General features: G+C 39.2%; 1 protein-coding gene across 3 annotated transcripts in view; it reads left to right on the top strand.

The window, feature by feature from the left end:
- The first annotated feature begins 6,031 nt into the window (after positions 1-6,031).
- SEMA3D (semaphorin 3D) overlaps positions 6,032-21,271 on the top strand; it is a 185,788-nt gene continuing 170,548 nt past the window's right edge. For all 3 annotated transcript variants that reach the window (XM_046670512.1, XM_046670511.1, XM_046670513.1), the window contains exon 1: positions 6,032-6,420. The gene's annotated coding sequence lies outside the window, so the exon portion shown is untranslated. The remainder of the gene's footprint in view (positions 6,421-21,271) is intronic.

The following is a 21,271-nucleotide window of genomic DNA, read 5'->3' as shown; positions in this document are numbered from 1 at the left end:
AATATTGACTTTTATTATTATGAATGACTTGTCTTTTATTCTTAATTAGTGACATGTTAATTTTATTTCTTAATACAATATTTCAGTGGCCATGCTTTTGTGTTTTAAAATTGGCTCCATTCTTTGAATTGGAAGTTTTAAATATAATAAAATTAGAGATGATTTTTAAAATAAATGTATTATCATAGACTTTTAATGTAGACACTTTTTTGGCAAACACGTGAATAAAATTTGGAAAGTAAAACTTTGCTTTACACAGGAAAAGAAAATTTCACTGAAATGTCAAGAAGAAAGAGAATTCAATTTGTTAATAGTATACTATAGTGATTCATTATTTTTCACTAAATTAAAAGCAAATAAAATTAAACATCTTGAACTGTTTTATGAATGCTCTTTGCAAATGATAATTCTAATGAAAGTATATCTGTGCTTTAAAGGTAAGAATGATCACTGAACGAGATAAACTTAAAGAACAGGATTTGATTTTAGCAATAACTTAGAAAAACAAGAACTCTGTGTATTAAATTTTGGAAAGTTGTACTTATTCTTTCCAATAAGTAAAACATAATTTGGTCCATTTCAGCAGCAACTTGCTACACAAAGGATGCAAGTTAGGAAATGGCCCACTGGCCCGCTCACTACACACGCAGATCCAGTCAAATGGAAAAGATGTGATTTAAGTGACTTAACTTTAAGTTTCTTTGCATGTAAAATAATAATAATGTTAATCATAATTATTATTATTATTATTATTATTATAGGGCTGACTAAGGAGTTAGCAACCTGGCCTGTTTTAAATCTTTGACATTCACTTAGTTGCTAAGTTATTTAAATCACAGTTATGTGAAAGTCATTCTCTAGATCAGCAGAGGTCATTTCCCACTAAACCCATCTCCGCTTTGCTGTTTTAGGACAACACGGTAGGCATTTTTTGTGGTATCAGGAAATTACTTATATCCGCAAATCATAGGATGTAACACATTTGTTATATACTCATTTCTGTGTAAACCGGGGGGAAAGAAGAAAAAAAATACACACAGAATGATAATCAGTCTTCTCTTAATTGGTTTATGTTTTACTTTTCTTAATGGAAAAATCAGCATTGTCTCACAGTTAAAGAAATAGAGGCACAAATACAGTAGGAAAGGATATCATGAATTTTCTCCTATTTGTGGAAACTGATGGTTTAAGTTTGTCCAAAACAAACCTATTTAGGAAAGAAATTCTATCTAATGCATTTATTTGGAAGACATTTTTATAATATCCGTAAGAATCTGTGGGTTATTTTGGAAAATATTCCCCGTTTTTAGGAATACTGATTTTGTTGTGGCTAGGCAGCTGCTTATGACCTTGAACAAAGCAGAAGTCTTGGAATGCCATCCTGCGGTGTGCATGGACCTGTTCTCTCCAGTTATTGCACAAAGAAATAGTTTAATTCCACTTGGAATATAGGTATGTTTGAGTTTCAGGAAATAATAGAGAACTGTTGATAATTTGTGAACTAGAACAAATAAACCACAAGAGGGCATATTTTTCTTGGTTTCATCATTTTTATACAAATAAGGCATGCCTTGACTAGGTATCATAAGAATCGCTCCTCCTCCCCCACCTGCTCTCCCATTGTCTTAGAAGAATACACTGTATCTAAAGTATGCTCTAAGGGTGCAGTGGTGGTGGTGTGAGTTATTAAGAAAAGCAAAGTTTAAGATGACTTTTTTTTCTTATATGATGTAAGTTATATGATGATGAAAGTTGTTTATTTTTCCTAAAATCCTTCCTTGGGGATGTTTGTTGATGTAAGAACATTGTTAAAAATTTTAAAAATTAAAAAACAAAGAGTCGTTTATTTGACTATAAACCCACCCCCATTTCTGCAACGGCTATGTGGAGTCCTGTATCAGGCACAGAAAGGCTTTCTAACCTCTAGCAAATGTTCATAGTCAAGGAGGTTTTCTCTTCTGAGGTCTCAGGACTTGAGCCAAAGGGGTTGGGCTGTGTTTTTATTTTTATTTTGAAGTGCATTCCTGCTGAATTTAATTATTCACCACACCCCAACCCAGCTAAGTAAATATAACCTTAAGATTCTGGCTTGGAAAGGTTTTGAAAAATAGCTGATTTTTTTCTTTTTTTCTTTTTGCTTCAAGGAAAGTCTCTATGGCAGGGTGCTGTATTGTGGAGGGCAGTGAGGCTGGAGTCAGAGGAGCTGGGTGATCATTCCTTCTTCTTGGCATTGGTTTCCTCATGTATAACATCGGAGCTACAAGGTCTCCAGGCCTCTCCTAACTCTGAATGTTTATGATTATTTATGGTGTTATGAGTTTAAAACTAAAGGACATAAAGCAAAGTTCTAACAGTTTTACATTCTGATTAACTAACCATAAATGATCTTCCGTCTTTATCTGATGATGAGACTCAGGGATACATTTACTTTTGAGAGTTCTATGTATATATAAGTAATACCGTAATAAAGATAAAAGTAAACTGTGTTCTTTTCCATCACTAAATATGATCTAATGATCTTAATATGTAACTAATGATCCAGCGATGAGTAGATTGCCACAGTCAAATGAAACAGAGTGAAACAAAAATATCTGAAGTTTATAAAGGGAAAACACCTGACAGAAGATCAGGAGGTGGGTGAGTTGCTTTCAACTCATGTCATCACTGGTTCCAATTAGACATAAACTAACATATATTCCAGTTTTCTCACATTTCTTATCTGTCAGTACTGATATGTTAGGATGTGGGAGCACATTCATAAAGTAGTACTTATTATAAGGCAGAGAGGTTTTATGTATGACCAAAGTATGACTAGTTTTATAGAAGTGACACTGAAAGGCTTGGGTTTTATCTCCATTTTCCTTGTCTCTCGCACAGAACTTTGCAATTTGTCTTTATCTATTTCCCTTCAAATTCACCAAATTTGTCTTTGTTTTGTGAATAGAAAACTGTACAGAGAGAACGAGGACTATAGATTTTGTTGGAAAAGAACCACAGGCTAGTAACTTCTGCTGAAAGTGCAGCCAAATCCTCTGAGATCCTGCTAGATTTATATTCTAGACCCAGTAATTATCTTCCTCCTGTCTTCTGGACAGAAGCAGCTATATGTGGAGTTGGAGAAGCCTAGAATACACCTATTCTACCTCTACCTATCCCTGCTGCCTTCCTCTTTGGCTCCCAACATAGATCGATGATTCCTGAAATTCTACAATTAGAACTTTATTTTTTGGCTTCATTCAGTATCAAAATGTAAACCTTTGAGAAATAGTGTATTTCACATTATCTAACAAATACCTACTACCATACGGTAAGAATCACTTACTCAGATTCAATCTGCGAGCTCCAACGGCGAAGGGTGAGGGGTGGTATGTCACAGAGGAAGAGTCGTGACAAGCTTACTTATTTAACAATTTTCCAAGCACCTGGAAAGTACTTTGTTTTCTTTCCTTATTTTTTCCCCTCTCAGACTGAAACAGGCATAGCTGCAGCAATTAGGTCGTTCTAACTGATGATATACACATCTCTTTCAGTGCAATTAAGGATCACTTGTTGAATCTTGAATAGTCACTCTTGGAAATCAGCTAAACTGTATAATACACCTAACATTTTAGCAAAATTTAATGTAAAATAGACTTTTCCCATTGGGTGGTACTGCAAGAATCCAGATAGGGTATTGCCAAATTGCTTCTGGTGACAGTAAATCTCAGACTCTTAGAGAGGACTGTAAAACCATGCTGGTGGGGTCCTGTATAGTTAGTAGAAATTCAGAAATAAATTGACTGAAAATAAAGTGACTGATTATCATCATCATATCCACTGTTTTCATTAACTCATTTAACCCCCAAATATTTGTTAAACACCTACCACATACAAGACACTCAGAGAAGTACCTTGAGGATTGCGAAGCCGTGGACACAGCCGAGGCCATTCATCACAACTTTGGGCTGTGCAGCTGATTTTGCCTGCTGTGTGTTCAGAGTAATTAAAAGGAAGGAAAGCACAGAGCCTAGTTTCCAGATGCTGTCTTCTCATGGTATATTCAGGATGCCCTAGTTAATGCAGTCTGAATTTGAAGTCAGGATACTTCAAACTAAATCAGTTCAGTACAAATTTACAGGCATTGTTTTAGGGGCTGAGACAACAAGACACAAAACAGCCAACACACTTGTTTGAGATGCAGACACATGCATAACTAATTATGATATAACATGAAAAGGCCTTATAATAGTGAAATCAAAGTGCTTTGGGAAAACAGGAGGGTGTGATTAATTCTGTAGGGGTTTTGTAGAAAAGGCTGAAATAGCAAGAGGGAGATATCATTTGGTTTGAGTATATTAACCTAGAATTTAGACAGGAAGGAAAAAGGGGAAATCCAGAGTTAACCACAATGCTAGTTAAACACAATATTCTGGCCAAAAAATGACAAAATTATTAGAAAAAAAAAATAAATAAATAAAGTGACAAAATTATTAGAAAATTCATAGAGAGTTTTTAAGGATCAAAAACTACTCATTATGAATGCACCATATGCAAAAAGCTAAACTATGCTGTGGGAGACAAAGGAGGTACTTTGTCCTCAGACTGAGCTTGCAGTTTGGATTGAGAGGCAATGGCATAAACAAATAAAAACAATATAAAAATACAGAAAAATGCAATAAGCACACCAAGGATACAGTTAATTAAAAAATCAGTGGTAGAACATTAACTATGAAGCATTCAGGAAAAAAAAGTTGCTATAGGTTCGAATAATCTATAGGGACTTAAATTTTCTTGTATCCAAAGAGGAAAATTATGAGTTTGGTTGGTTGACAGTCAAAACCAAAGTCACAGAGATGGGGCAGCATGAGATATAGGAAAGAACCTTGGTGAGAGTTAGAGAACTTGAGTCCCTTCTGAGGCTGGCTCTGCCACCAACTACCTGTGACTTAAAATGATTCATTTAGTTTCCGTGGCCTTCAGCTCTCTGCTGCTGAGGGGAGGCTGAATGAGGAGTCTCCTCCCCACTTGCAGTTCTTCCATTGTAGCCATTGTCTGCTCACTACCCCCAAACCAAAACACCCTTTCGCATTTGCCAAGGGAGCTCTGGGACTTTACAAGCTGTGCTCTTAAATCAAGCTGACAAATGCAGGACCCCGGGGCTGCGTTTTTTCTACTACTCCATCTCAAGTCAGCTTTATGTTTTGGACTAATAAGTGCAAGGTGTGTGACTACAGACCTAGAGTTCCAATTACAAAAGGATTTACCATGCAGCTAATAAGGCCCAAGCTTCAGGACTCATCACTTGCACAGGCCCTTTCCATGACCCTGAGGGCAGCCCGACAATGAATTCACATGGTCATATGTTTCTGTAAAAATCTGTAAAATTAAGCTATTTCTGCATAATTTTCTTTAAGAGGATCCCATCTCCAAATTGTCTAAGCTCCAGGCTCCTCAAAATGTGGATCCACTCTGGTCCCCATAAACTTCCAAGTTTCCTGTTGCATTACCAAGGTATGTACACATCAACAAAGGAAACCTCCTAAGACATATCCTTGTTGGCCTGGTATGAGGTAAAGAGGACAGAAGACTTACACCTTGTTATTTTTTTCTTTCTTTCCCCTGTTTGCTCCTTCCTCGGTGCCAGCCCCTTAAAGGAGGGCTGATCTCTGTCGCTCATCCTCCTGTCTGCTCTTTCAAGGCCAGTCACAGTGGACCGGGGTTTTACATACTGGAATATAGCTACTTTATCTGTGGCTCAAAATTTGTAAGACACTGTCCAGTTTTTTCCCGCAGGTCCTTAGAGACTTTATGGTACAGAATAAACAGGTCCTAAAGTCATCCGGGCGCAGGCTCAAACAGCAGAGGATTCTTTACAGACAAAGTGCCTTGTCCGGAGGAACACCCCTCGGCGCGCCCAGAGCTGTCTGTGATCTGCGCTGTGGCCGCGCCAGCACGGATGGCCTTCTAGAAGCACGCCCGGGAGGGCTGGCGCGCGCCGGCGGGGGGCGAGGGCTGGGGGTGGAGATCGGAAGGGGAGAGGTAATCCCCGGCGTTTGGAGCATCCCCTTTTTAGAAAGACTGAGTCTCTCCCCGGACAGCTGCTGCGGTCACACCACAAACTTAAAAGGCGCCCTCCCTCTTGGAGCGCGTCTCTCCGCGCCAGCCTCGCCTTCCCGCAGCTCAGCTGGTGCCTGGCGCGCCGCCTGGCCGGCGCGGCGCTCGCTCGGGGCCCGCAGCGCCCCCTGCCTCCAGGCCGGCCTCGGCGGCGCAGCCTCCGCTCTCCGCCAGGGCCGCCGGCGGCTCCGGCTCAGGCAGCGCAGCGGCTCCGAGGAGTCTTGCCGGCGCCCGGGTCGCTGCTCGCACGCCCCCAGCCCGCATCCCCTTCCTCTCGCCCTGAAGGGACAGCAGGCAGAGAGAGCGGGAGTGAGGAGTTCGCGGCAGGTAAGGCTGGTTTCAGGTCACCTGCTATTCCAGTGGGAGGGCGCGCTGGGGACCGCGGTGGTAAGCAGAGGTGACGGAATTTAGGGGTGGCTGTGGGTCCGAAGTGAGGATGCGGAGCGGCTGGGAGATAAGGAATCGTCCTGGGACGGAGAAAGCGCCCTGGAGCTGACGGAGGGGCCGCGCCGGGGCCCAGGCGGGGTCGGTGCGCCGAGGGGCGGCGGGCCGGGCATGCGGCGCCGGGCCAGCGTGGCGGCCGGGCGCGCTCCCACCCCTCGCCGCCCCCGCCCGAGCCCGGCGGCCGGCCAGCGCGGTTTGCCTCCTCGCGCGCCCAGGAACTTCGCTCGCCCTCGCCTTCGCGCCGGCGCAGCGGAGGCGGCGGGGAGCGCGTTTGCACTAGCCCCCCGGCTTCCGCCGGCTGCAGGTTCACTCGGCGACGTCTCGGTACAGGCCGTCTGCGGAGGACCCGACCGACGGCATCTGCGCCCTCGCTCGCCCCTTTCCGGGTGGGCCGGGGAAGGGCACGGGGAGACCATAGTGCTAGTTTGGTTGTGGTGCTTTTGGGGAGGCACGGGCGACGCCTTTTGCTTGGGGCGGGAATCGCCGCGCTCCGGCTGCACGCGGCGTGCGTCCTTCTTTCCTGAGCCGGAGGGGAAAGTTGGCGTCGGACGGCAGCCCAGCGTTGGCTGGCAGGGAAGCGCGGTGCCTGCAAACGCGCGCTGCCCGAGCGGGGCATCCCTTGGCAGCCTGGGTTTGGCTCGCTCGGGAAAAGCCTGGATTCGATCCCCCTGGGAATTGGACCCTCGGGTGTTCCCTTCCGGCCCGCTGCCGCCGCGGGCCACCCTGGCCACTTCTCCAGCTCTCCGGACTTGTGCTCGGCTTCGGGGACTGAGGTGCTCTGCCTCGGTCCCAGCGCGCGGAGGGGACTTGGCTGGAGGCCGAGCCGCCGCGTCTCGCTGCAGCCTGGAGTCGAGAGCCCTGGATGGCGGCGCGCGCCCCGCCACTGCGACCGGGAGGTCCCGGGTGCCTCGCCAGGGAGACCCGAGCTAGATAGGCGGACTTGCCGCCATTTAGCCCCGAGGGAACCCGTAATAAAAGGGAGGCGTCCCCACGAGGACTCTTCGTTTTCCACCCAAACTTCTCCCAGAGGGTTACTTTAAGTCTCAAGTTTAGCTGGAAAGGGTTCTTCTGTGACTATGCGTGTGTCTGTGGGGGGTGGGTGGGGGGGGGTTCCCTAACGGGCAGGAAAGCGTTGAGAGGGAGGTAGAGGAAAGGACATGAGACCCCTTCTGGGTCTGATGCGGCTATTGTGTAACCATGGCAACCGCCAGGGCAAGTGTGGTCAGAGCTTTCTGGGTTCCGCACGTGGAAAGAAAAATATGAAGGCTGGGGAAAGGAGAGAGCCACATGTCATCACTCCAGTGATGCCTTCGCTTCTCCCGCAGCTCCGAGGCCAGACAGCTAGGAGGATGAGCGGGAAGAGTCGGGATTGGAAGTGAGCAGCACCAGCCAGAAATTGCTTTAACTCTGTCCAGCCTTGGAGTCGCTGAGGCTTGCCTGATGAGCTAAAGCTGGCCAGAGAAGCCACTGCTAACAGACTACAAAGTGATGGTCCAGGTCAGGGAGATGGGAAAAGACCTTGGTCCTTGGAAGAGAAAGGCCAGGAAATACAGGAAGGTGATGTGGGAAGAGATAAGAACAGGGTCAAGAGGTAGCCTAGAGACAACAAGACGGTGCTGATCTGGACTGCCAACATTTCAAATGGAATTTGCCCATTTATGAAATGGAAAATTGGTGGAGAAGGGAAGGGATATTTATCTAACAGTTATTGCATTGCATGTGCTTTGTACGTTATCACCATTAACATGCCCAACAATACTACACAAAGTGTCATTCCTTTTTTGTGGATGGAAAAAAGGCAGAGAGACAGAGTTAGAAATGGGTGGTGTCCTGCTCTGGCCCTTGCAATCTTAACCAAGAATTATAATTTTTAAAAATAGTATTGATGGTTAGGGGAGTGGACAAAGCAGTTCTTCTCATTTTAGAGATGAGAATGAGATGTAAAAGTGTGAATTGATGTGTCCAAATACAAGCTAGTGAGGGGCAAAGCCGAGACTAGAACTGTTTTACCTGGATGTGGATCACCTTTCAGGGACTTCAGGCCACTTTCCATGACCTCACTTAAGGGGATGACCTTTATAAGATCAGGTTGACGCTGTATCTGTATATTATAATTTGTAGGGGAAGAACACTCACAAATTTAAACGGGATCCATGGTTGAGGATGTATCTGTGCCAGCAAGTCTGTAGGCCATGAGTCATATGTACATGATATTAATAATCTATACAGTTCTTATTGTACCACCATATAGGAATTATTAGTGGCTTTAATAATGTTTCTAAAGGAAAAATGAAAACAAAAGAAACATATTTTGTCAAATGGTAACCCCATGGCTGTGTTGAGAAAATTTCCTGAGATTAGTAACGTTTCCCTTAGTCTACTTACTGCTTTCATGACCTGAATACCTAAAAAATTATTTCATATTTCAGCACCACTGGTTTACCTTTATAAGACTCTGTTGCCCATTCCCTTAGCAGGAGTAATGATTTGACTCCTATTACCTTCCTGCTGTCTCTCTGAGAAGGGAGACCAAGAAAAAATGGGGCAATGCAGAGTGTTTTGGAATTATCAGCAAACTATAATCAACATGAGCAGAAACGAAGGGTAAAAAGGAGATAAATTATTATGTGGCTTTTCTTTTGCCTTCTTATAGAATTGCCTTTAATGAATTTTGATTTATAGTTTTTCATAGGAAAAATGCGCAAAGATAAACTGAATATTTAATCTCTTTTTGTGTGTGTGGAGAGGGTTGGTAAGGGTGGGACTGGGAATTATTTTTGGTGGCAGAGAAGGTCAGGAATATAAACAATTACAAAGGCAGAGGAAGCACATGTACTGTTTCAATGATAGGGTATAGGTTTCAACTTGAGTCACTGAGCTGGGTTACTCTCACATCTTTTCTTTTCCAAATCTAGGAAATACATTGTTTGGGGTTGGAGTTAAATTAAGACAGGACGTTTCATGGTGCTTAGTTCTTATTCTTCATACAATGTTCTCTTTCCATTGCATGGGCATTTGTGAACTACCAAAAGGTTTATCACAGACCTGAAAGTGTTTCTGAAGATGTCTTTTGGAATTGGCAGGTATCTCTGTGGCCCAGCTTGTGTTGACTGCTTTTACAGAGTTCTTAGGTTAAATCCTCCCCATTTTTATTAAACATTTGGAATATCAACTTCCCAGTCTCAAGGGGAAAACATTCCATTTGGTGCTGGTTTAATGAGCATTAATATATCTTCAGATTGTTTGTCATAGCTTCGTTATTTTGGGAAAAACAAATGTGACTCTGAACTTTACCTTTCTGTCTGGGAGATAATGCTTTGATGACATATGTTCCTTGGGAAGCGTTCTTGTCAATTAACAAATGATTTATTTAAAAAACAAGAGTAACTGTAGCTCTATTTTGAAAAGTTATTATTCTATATTTAGGGCCGGCCCGGTGGCATAATGGTTAAATTCGTGCACTCCGCTTCAATGGCCTGGGGTTTGCGGGTTCGGATCTGGGTGCAGACCTATGCACAAATCATGAAGCCATGCTGTGGCTGTGTCCCGTATACAAAATGGAGTAAGATTGGCACAGATGTTAGCTCAGGGACCATCTTCCTCAAGCAAAAAGAAGAAGATTGGTAACAGATGTTAGCTCAGGGCCAATCTTCCTCTCCCAAAAATAAAATAAATAAGATTAACCAAAGCTCCATTTGGAAAAGTTGTTATTCTTTCTGTAAATATCTGGAGCTATATGGAGTACACAAGTTAAGTGGTAAGTATTTCAACACTCAATAACATATTCCCTGAAAGGAAAAAGAAATATTCACATTTGTGAAATAAGTGATAATAACAATAATAATATTGATTGACCATGGACAAAACTTATCACATTCCTTCCTATCTCAAAACTTGGTGAAAAAATACTCCCTTGCTCTAAGAAATGTTGGCCAAAATCCCTTTTTATTTTTACGTCTTCATCATGCCTTTCAATCTAATATTCTAAGTTTTCAGTTATTTGTTTTCTTCTTTACTTTTGTCATTGTTTATGATTCCTGACGAGATCATAAAAACCTTGAAGAAAGGAATTTGTCTTTTCTAACTTTTTATACCTTCAGGTTAGTACAGTGCTAAACATATTCTAGATACTTAGCACATATTGAAGTCTGATTAATTAAGCAGTTAATAGAGTGATTTTGAATCTCTTCATTGCCTAGAAAAGATTTTATGCTTTACTTTCTCTGAGATTTTAGGAAGGAGAGTTTTCTCTTATTTCTGAGTTTAACCTTTTCGTAGAAAACAGTGGTGAGATGCTCAGGGTTTTATCGTAATACATAACATCCAAGAGTGGCGTAATGATCATGTGAAATAGGGTATATAAGAATAGTTAGTAAAAAGTTGCATGCTACAAAGTTATTATTTTATTTTTAAATTTTTTGTGTCTTTTAGAAAGACCCAGTTGATCAATTACATCATCCATGTCCAGGTTAGTTCACCTTAACTTTAAATACCTAAATAATAATTAGAAAGAAGATACAGAAAAAGCAAAATTGACTATAAACTAGAAATACACTGAGAAGCAACTGAAACACCTTTGAGATTATTTTGAAATTTAAGTAATAATAATGAGATACACTTCAATTATTAGACAAACAAATATAACATTAAAAAGTTAAGTGCTTCAAATCACTGGAATATATAATGAAGTATACTATTCATACTTAGATTTTAAATGATTTTGATGATTTTTAATCTTTGTTAATATTTGATCATTTGTCTCCATGTTAATTAACAATATTTAATAATTTCTAACAGTCATGAACCAGGATATCTTTAACCAGCTTTCTAATCTTTTACTGGTAAATTTAGACAGTTTGTTCATTCTTTTAGAAAGCTCAATAAACTACAGATATTACCCTCCCATAGTAGGGTATACAAGAAATTGAGATTTACTGCCCAAAGGCTCCTAGAAGAGTCTCTGCCTCTCTGAATGTGCATCTGTCATCCCTTTAAAGATGTGATACCTTCTGCTTCAGAGATTAGGAATGACATACTTCACGTCCCTGTTTCTTCTATTGGGTATTTAACAGAATAACTTCAACATTTTGTTTTTAAAACTGGTGGTTAATAATGTGTTCTGTTAGTGAGTTTTACTAGCAAATCACAGGAGAAATGGAAACATTTTGCTGTGTTTTTCTAATTAAATAGAATTAAGTGTTGTGAAATGGGACTATTACTACTAACAGCAAAGTCAATTGAATAAGCAGGAAAGTCTCAATTACTGAGTATCTTAAAAGAAACATAGTACAGTACTGTTACTTTCATGGAAAATAAAATGGTATCAGTATATAAAGCTGACATTAATCTACTATTAGATAAATGTCCCATTTATTTTTCCTATGTTAATTATATATTTTACTAGGTTTCTTCTTTAGTCTATCTTTTGTATATCTTAATCAACTTTTAGGATTACTGTGTCATATTTGGTCCAGAATTGAGCCTACTTAACTGTACCTAATAACTGTGTTAAACATGTATACTTTCAAGTATATCACATTAGCAGAAATTGGACTAACAAAATTGCTCAGTAGAGATATTATCTGGGGTTGCCTTAGTGAAGAGACAGAGAAGTAGCATAATCCGTACGTTTATTATCAGTATGTATGAACTGCCTAAAAACAATGTCCAGAAAAAAAATAGTACCCTCTTAAATTGCTTAAATAGTCCCATAGAAACCTTTTTTTCACGTTTGACAGCTGGACTCATGCCTAATGATGTCACGACTTCAAATTGTGTCTAAATAATCTGGTTTTCTTTGATGAGATGTATAAAATCAGTGTTAGGCTTTTAACTCTCCGTTTTTGTTTTTTATTCCTATCATAAAGACCAGTCCATACATGTGAAATTCAGGCATTCTTGGGTTTTGGTATTTGTTATTGTTGATGCTTTCAGATGAATATCATATTAGGAATGATTATACTGTGAAAGAAAGAAGTGCTTTCTAAGGCAAAAAAAATGAACACTATTCTTATTTTGAGGAACACTTTCAATTTTGAAATATAACACTTCATTTCAAAGATAGGTATTTAGAACTCTCAGAATTCTCTGTTTACTTGTAATACTAAATACTTGGTCAGTAGAAATTGATACTAATTTGAATTTTCTTTTTGAAATGGGGCATATGTTTTTTGTAGATCTTTTATTATTATAGTAATTTCATTACAATATAGTTCGTGATCATTACTGAAAAACTAAAAAGTGCAGATAAGCATAAAGTAGAGAAGTATTAGTAAAAAATTTATTCATTAATCTACTACACTCAAAGATAGATGTTAATTCTTATCTTAAACACGAAATTTATTTTAAAAATAAATTTTGTATGTGACACCAAGTGCCTAGATTTTTTCTACTACTGTTCTCCAATAAAAGGATCCTTGGAGAAACAGCTGATTATAGGACTGTGGCAGGAAATATACAGTGTGAGCCTGGAGCATCTTGTATGCCAAAACATAAAGAAGTGCTCAAAAATCACACATACACCACACCACATACACACAATGATAGGGGTATGTCAAAGAGACACAGGAGCCAATTGAAAGAACCCCCAGTGGCCAAAGCTGGAACAATTTGAGCAAAAAAAATAAAGTATTGATTATAAGCCAAAGTATAAAATAAATATCCTTGAGACCATGCTAATAGAAATAAATTAATAAATGGAAGAAAAAGAGACAAATCCCCCATGCAGTAGAATTTCAAATGATTTATCTAGATGCTTTGCTCTCAAGGAAGGGGAGCATAACTCTCTATTTCTAAAGTGTTAGCTGAGCGTAGTCACTTCCTCCAAGGAGTATGGTATGAAAAGTGGGGAAAAAAGAGTACTTTACAGTGGACAAGCCTAGCAAATACTGTCTCAGCCAGGTGATCAAGGGCAACATCAGCAGTCATAAAGTGTGTTGATAGTATATGCTTTTGATATGATGGGATGAAAATGACACTTTACCCCTGCAGTCTCTGTCCCCAAAACCCATAACCCCAGTATAAGCATGAGAACATATCAGACAAATTCCAATAGAGGAGCAATTTACAATATACGTGACCACTACTCCTCAAACCTCTCAAGATCATCAAAACCAAGGAAAGTCTGAGAAACTGTCACAGGCAAGAGAGACAGACTAGGTGTAATGTGGTATCTTGAATGGGATCCATGAGAAGAGAAAGAAAATTAGGTAAACACTAAGGAAATCAGAATAAACTATGGACTTTAGTTAATAATAATGTATAAATATTGGTGCATTAATTGAAATAAATGTCCATACTAATATAAGATGTAAAAATAATAGGGGAGACTGGGTGTGGGTTATAGAGGAGCTCTCTGTACTATCTCCTCAATGTTTTTGTAAATCTAAACTCTTCTAAGAAAAGTCTATTTTTAAAACTTATGTTTGAAAGCATATAGATTAACCATGATGAGAAACTATATAAAAGGTGAACCATTCTCTGGTTAGCAAGGTTAATGTCATTCAGTTAAATGCTTACTTAATTCTCTAGTTCAAGGTACTACTATTCTGCCATTTTTTTTCTGTTGATGCTAAATATAGTAGATCTTATCATAATAAACACACATTTTGAATTAGTTCTCATAATTACTTATTTTTTGAAATATAATGTATTATTTGGATTACTAAAAATTTTCAGATTGTTATTATAGGTTCTCCTGCAAAGAAACCTATGTATTAGTTATGTTCTATAAATCAATCTTAAATATTAAAAGAAAAGGCAGTTTTCTTCCTACTTGTGTCTTTGGGATTTTATTGGTATTGACAAGATCTGTCGTCAGTGCCACATGTCTTCAGTTCTCGATGATGGTTATGCTTCCAAAATTCTTGCCAAAATGGCTCGATGACTATTTATTACTTTTTCCCCCTCTTTGAATTTCAAGGACATCTACTACGTTACGTATGTTAAAGATTATTCTCTATCAAGTATATTTATGTATAATACAAATATCATTACTATTTTGAAAGTTAAAAATATACCTAGGAGGCCTCTATGTCCCAAAACACTCCTGGAAGCTGAAACTTATGTGTGTGTTCCAGCCAGTGTAGAGTGGGCAGGAAATAGGGGCTGCCATTTCCCTTTCTACCTGTGTGTGTGTTTGTGTGTGTGTGTGTTTTTCAGTGCTTTCCCTCACTTTCTATAGATACTTTCTCTGTCTATATAAATCACATTATTTCTTTTCTTCCCTGTGTTCCAAATTGTTACTTTTTTTTCTTGAGGAAGATTAGCCCTGAGTGTGCACATCTTCCTCTACTTCACATGTGGGACACCTGCCACAGCGTGGCTAGATAAGTGGTGTGTAGGTCCCTGCCCGGGATCTGAACTGGTGAACCCCAGGCTGCCAAAGCACAGCATGTGAACTTAACCACTGTGCACCTGGGCCGGCTCCCCAAATTGTTACATATTTTGTAAAATTTGAGTTTTATTCTCTTTTAGTAAGCTCTCCTTACAGTTGGACCAAAAGTCCTGTCATTTTGCTTTTCTTATCTAAGCTTTTATTCATGCTGATGTCTTATTTTTGATTGTTACCCTCATATTTATAATTATTTAACAACTACCTGACTCTCTGCTTTACAGTTAGCTACAGTTTCTACTGAATTTGTATTTCACTGTGGCAGTTGTTGGAAAGTTTACCCATGCCTTTTTTCCCCTCTTTTTAGTTTGTATGAGTCATAGCCTAAAAGCACATTTCAAGAGCTTGTTTGGGAAAGGTCATGGAACCCTATTCCAGAATATGTGACTAAAGGGCTTCTTTTTGAATTATACTTCACTGCTTTTCCTAAAATAATGAAAGTGTCTGAAAACAACTCAGATCAATATGACTAATAAGCTCTGGGCTCTCACTGGAATCTTAGATTCAGGGCATTTCATTTTTGTTACACAAGAGAATTGAATAATTTTTTTAAAAGAGATCCTGCCTATGGTAATTTAACTCAGTCAAAAAGAGGAATGAAGAAATGTAACATTCTGACCAAAACCTCATAAAATGCATACCTAGTTTGCATAATAGAGATATGTCCAATTCATATTTTTGCATAGACTAACATGTTTCCTTTTCTTACTTCCTATCAATACATTTTCAAGTAATTGATGGCCTGGGAATACATAATTATAACTAGAGTACTATCTTTTAAAAATGTCTTTGTAAATAAAAATAGCTTAAATATTATCAACTTTGAGGTTTGACTCTGTAGTAGAGGAAAATTTTTTGAATAATAGTGCGATTGCCTACTTACTAATTTTATCCTTGACATATATTCTGACTCAAAATGTGCTCTTCTGACCACACCAGCTTCTGTTTTATAGCTTCATATGTTACCGGATCATGATCGAATTAGTGTGTTGTAAGTTGCTCTCTGAGAGGGTTGGTAGAAGGTTAAAGTAGCCACACTATTTTGTCTGCAGAAGTACTTGCATGATGAAATAGTGTAAGATGAGTTATTTATCATTTTAAAATGGGAAGTTAATACAAATCAAGAAATTCTGTCAAGTTTTGAAGTTAAGACTTTTATCTACCTGTAAAGTAGCTGTTCAAAAGCATTGGTACTGGATATACAGATGAGAGAAGAACATTTCCCTTCCTTTGGCTTGATTCATATTTCACAGAGCCGTGGGGATTGTTGTCTTAGACTATACTGTGATGAGGTTTGGCAGAGTGTGTTCATTGTTCAGGTTTTTAAAAGGGCAAGTGTTTGGCAGGAGTAACTTGCATAGTGAAGGAATGCTGTGCTTACACATGTGCACTCAATAAACCCTTCAGAGAGCTGGGCGAAGATGCTACGGATTCTTCGCCCACCCTACCCTCAGTCTCTGCATGTTGATTGTTTAGAACTCATCTTCTGTTGTGTCACTCTTACATAGGCCTTTTCATACTCCAGGAAATAGTACTTTTGATGCATATTTCAAAAGTTATTAGAGTACAGTGAGTAGTTACTTCATATCCTGTGCACTTTCACTTGAAATTTATTAAAAATACCAATTGTATTCAGATCTGTTTTCCCCTAATATTTATCAATCACACTACCATCAGCTCCATGACAGCCAACAATCGTCCTTTTTATATATTTGTAACACTTGGTTATATCTGATAATGAAAAATAAAGATTTAGAGTTGCCCTTTTTTCCTTTATTGTGAGCAAAGAGTGTTGAAAGGTATTTGTGCTTTAAGTAGATAATGTATGAGGATGAGCAAAAATAAAAAGTTTTGTCAATTCCTCAAATCAATTAACAGGACAAACCAGCATCAACAATGAGGTCCTACAGTCTCTGTACTCTTTCCTCAGGGGCCTTTGGCTGTCCTGATTTCTCCTTTCGCTTGGAGTAGTTTTGTCTTTTACTGCCACCACCTCTCCTGGCCCTTAAGTGATGCCCACTCTCCTTGCCACTGTCACATATCCACTAAATCTTGCCTGGAAAAGTGCTTTTCATTCAAATTCTACCCACCAGTCCTTAAGGTCTTTTTCAGTCCCCAATAACTTTTACCTTCTGTCTTCTAGTATCACAAGATTAAGTTTCTCAAAGATGAAGACTAAGTGGTTGTTACTTCGACATTTCTTTATATTCCCATAGCACATCACCAAGTCTTCTGCATAGTAGGTAGACAATCTGTAATGCTTGAATTGAAATTAATCCATTTAGAATCCATTACCTCTGCTTTTTCCTCTTGTGACTACTTTAGATATGTAATTCATCAAAAAGTTTATTTCACACATATATTCCTTCATCACAAAGGTTATTTCACACGTATTCATATTACTCTTGATGCCTTCCTATCTCTAATTCCCTTTCCATCTTTTAATTCAAGAAATATTTATTGAGTGCCTGCTATGTGCTGGGCACTATAAGAGTCATTGATGAAATACAGATGAAAAAATATGACCTTTATCTTAAAGCAGACAATTATAAAAGAATTCAGTGTCATCATGTGTCAAATCAAATCTCTTTATGATATTAAATCCAATAAATAAAGGTCCTACTCATAGTCTTAGTCTTTTCTCTCTATAGTCTTGTCTTTAATTATATCATCTTCTTCCCTAACTTCTATTTTTAACTATGTGGTAGTTATGCCCAGAGTATTATCTCCAACCCTGTCTTCTCTCGGGTCCCGTTATTTCACCACACCACTACACCACCTGCGGATTAGTCTTCATTGTTCAGTACTCATAAAGGATTATTATAACTGAAATTTTCAGAGTCTTTGATTAGTTTAATTTTAAACTGGGACTTTAAAGTGTGGGAGGGAATATGGTACAGTGGTTAAGACTATGCCCTATTTAAGCAGACAGCCTGGGTTCAGATCCGAGCTGTCACCTCATAGCTGTGTGATTCAAACAAGTTACTCCTCTTTTCTACATCTGTTTCCCATCTTTTAACTGGAAGTTCAGGAAAGTACTAACCTCATATGATTACTGTGAGGAATAAATGGGTTAATTTAGGAAAATCAAATGCTCTGTGGCATATTGCAATATCTGTGTAAGTGCTATCTTTTCTTTATCCTTACATAGATTATGCATATTGCACATAGATCAGATGTTCACGCTGTCTACACACTGTTCTGCTGTCTTCTTATTCTGTGTCTGCTGAGTTCCATTCACCTCACTGAAAGAACAGTCCTTTGGTGACCTCCCTCAGTTATATTCCTGGATAAGAGAATGACATTTTAGGATTGACTATTCCCACATCCTCTTTTGCACAGAAGTGTGTTTAAAGAGACATAATATGGGGGCACATTGCAACAGGCCGTGATACAGGGTTGTGAGGAAGAATCCCGCAAGGAACTCTTCAATGCTGGTTGCCAAGAAGAGGCAGCTAGTTATAGAGGCTAAATATGTGCCCCACCTAAATTTCCAGGCTTATTTCTTAGCTTCCCACCATTTTCTTATAGCTGTCTAGTCCTTGATTTTTTTTTTTAAGATTGGCACCTGAGCTAATAATGTTGCCAATCTTTTTTTCCCCCGTGCTTTTTCTCCCCTAGTCCCCCCAGTACATAGTTGTATACTTTTAGTTGTGGGTCCTGCTAGGTGTAGCATGTGAGACCCTGCCTCAATGTGGCCTGATGAGCAGTGCCATGTCTGCGTCCAGGATCTGAATCGGTGAAACCCTGGGCCACCGAAGGCGGAGCACGTGAACTTAACCACTCGGCCACGGGGCCAGCCCCTAGTTGTTGATTTTCAACATAACGTAGTTCCTTGCTGAAGAGGTCCATCTTCAAATAGGTAGTACAGGTTTGTTCAACAGCCTCTCTTTTTTGTCTTACCTAATGCATCTATATTTTTTAGCCCTCCAACATGCGCTTGCTGTCATTTGGATCCTCTTGCTTAGAGCTTACTTCCAGTATTTGATCACTACCTTGTCCCTGTACCTCTCCTAACCAGGTATTGCTCTTGGACCCGCTCCTTAAATGCTTTCACTATTCTGCAGTTTCAGAATGTTCCAGTTTAGTTCCCTTTATAAGGAAGTGAAGAGAAATGAAGTGAGCTAATTCACTGTCCACCACTTGAGGATCTGGAAATGTGCCCAGCAACATTCTCCTGTAGTGTAGTCTCCTGCCCAGGGACTAGACCTTTTCTAGACCACATGCCAGTGCTGAACTTGCCTTACCTGTGCTTCCAGCTACTAAGAGAGCCCTACTTGTTCCTGACTCCCTAAATTCTGAGTTTTCGGGCACCTTGCAGGAACCTGCAATGCGGTGCTTATGGGATCGAGTTGGCTATGTGAAGCTAAGCCCTCATCCTGCAAGGAGGAAGTTTAGGAAAAGCCCAGAGATAAGTCAGTGACTCCTGCATCTAGACGTAAGCAGTCTAATACCCAAAGGGTGTCTTTATTCCAGGCTGCCTCATATGGTTGGCAGTTCTCTGGAATATAACTAATAGATGCAGCAAGTATGGTAATCAGTGATGATTTCCAGGAGTTGAAGTTAAAGGTCATGTCATCTTCTGAGCAAGTGGAAGTGAAACTGAAAAATGTTTTAGTTATTTTATGGGAAAATACTTTTTGAATGCCTTTTTGGTATTATTTCAGATTAGTCTGTTCCTGTAATTGTCACTTCTGCTTGTGAATGTTCATCAATATACCTTATATTAGTAGTAATTTATAAGTAGTTTATATCTTATATTGATTATATATCTTATCTTAACAATTTATAAAACCCTATTTCTGTTTCACAGAAAGTGAAATGTTGTAGAGATAGGATAAATAAGATTTACTTGAAATAATTTCTGAATATTTTCTAAATAATCATAAAGCCTATCATTCTACAATATTCATCCTAGGAATATGAAATATTTTCCTATGGTTGCAAATAGATAGATGTAAATAGGTATAAAGTGTTTCATTTATCTTTTCATATGCAGGGAAAAAAGTGGTTTATATATATATACATATAAATAAATGTGACATTTATTATTCTCTGTAGCATGTGGCATTTTTTATTCCATTAGTTCTTAAAGATAATTTTGTTAGAGCAAATCAGGAGAAGGAAACAATTTTAAGACTAGAACCAAGAGTCAATTTAGTTTGCTTTGTTTTTATAAATTCACTATTATTCCTATCTTTTTTGTTACATTAGTGAGTAAATATAGATTTCCTGGCTTCTCTCTTGATGGAATTTTTAAGTAAAGGAGATATTTTATGTTACTTTCTAACTATTTTGATGGGGCAGGGGGGATTTCTTTATCAAATGATTACTCTTAGGTGTCATTCTTTGGGACCAGCCAGATTAGTAGTGGATTATCCAGGTATTCCAGGGTCACTGAAAAAGGGTGATCTGGGTCAAGGTAACAACTCTTGCTCCAGGTCCGTAGGCCAGGATTGAAGACAGTTAGAGAAGTGGGAACATCCTAGGGCTGTCATGCAGGTTCTTATTTTGGGGCCCCTATTTTTCCTCAGTTGTATCTGACTGTCCCTTCTCTAGCTCCATCACTGGCTCCCCTTTCTCTTCCTCCAGCTAATTCCACTTTGCCCATAGTTCTGTTCTTTTCTCTCTATAGACTCTCCTCAATGAGCCATTCACTTTCCTCTTTTCAGTTATTATTTAAATGGGAAAGACACATAAATTATTAACGCTGACCTCTCTCCTGGTCTTGAGCACTCTGCCGGTGCTCTTTTCAGTAAACCCTAGTATAAGGCAATTGATCATCCACTTAACAAGCAATTTATGATCTCATCATGTGCTTTATTCCATCGTAGTTGTGATTTTGCACACAGAAGTATTCACACCATATTGTGGTGCAAAGGGAGTGCACTTTGGAGTCACAATTTATTATTTGGGAAAATTCGGTTATTTAACTGTATCAGGTTTGGTATACTTACATACTGGAAAGGAGTAAATGACAACTTTGCATACAAAATTATGCATGAGAATGCATATTGCATGCTTGAGAGGGAATATTAAATGAGAAAATATAAATAAAGAATCTCTCCCAGTGCCTGACACTATTGTTATTTAACAAATCAACGAACACTAATAGGGTCATTGGCCATAAAAAGACATTTAGGTCATCAACGGATGGCATATAGGATAGTGGTCTCATAAGATTGGTATCATATAGCCTAGGTCTGTGGTAGGCTATACCATCTAGGTTTGTGTGAATATACTTTATGATGTTCGCATAATGACTAAATCGCCTAATGATGCATTTCTCAGAATGTATTCCCGTCATTAAGCCATGCATGACTGTATTTCATGATTTTGCCC

The sequence above is a fragment of the Equus quagga genome, chromosome 8, assembly GCF_021613505.1.
Source record: "Equus quagga isolate Etosha38 chromosome 8, UCLA_HA_Equagga_1.0, whole genome shotgun sequence".
Classification (NCBI taxonomy): domain Eukaryota; kingdom Metazoa; phylum Chordata; class Mammalia; order Perissodactyla; family Equidae; genus Equus; species Equus quagga.
Note: the sequence above shows the minus strand (reverse complement) of the source record. Positions and strands in the feature narration are given on the sequence as shown.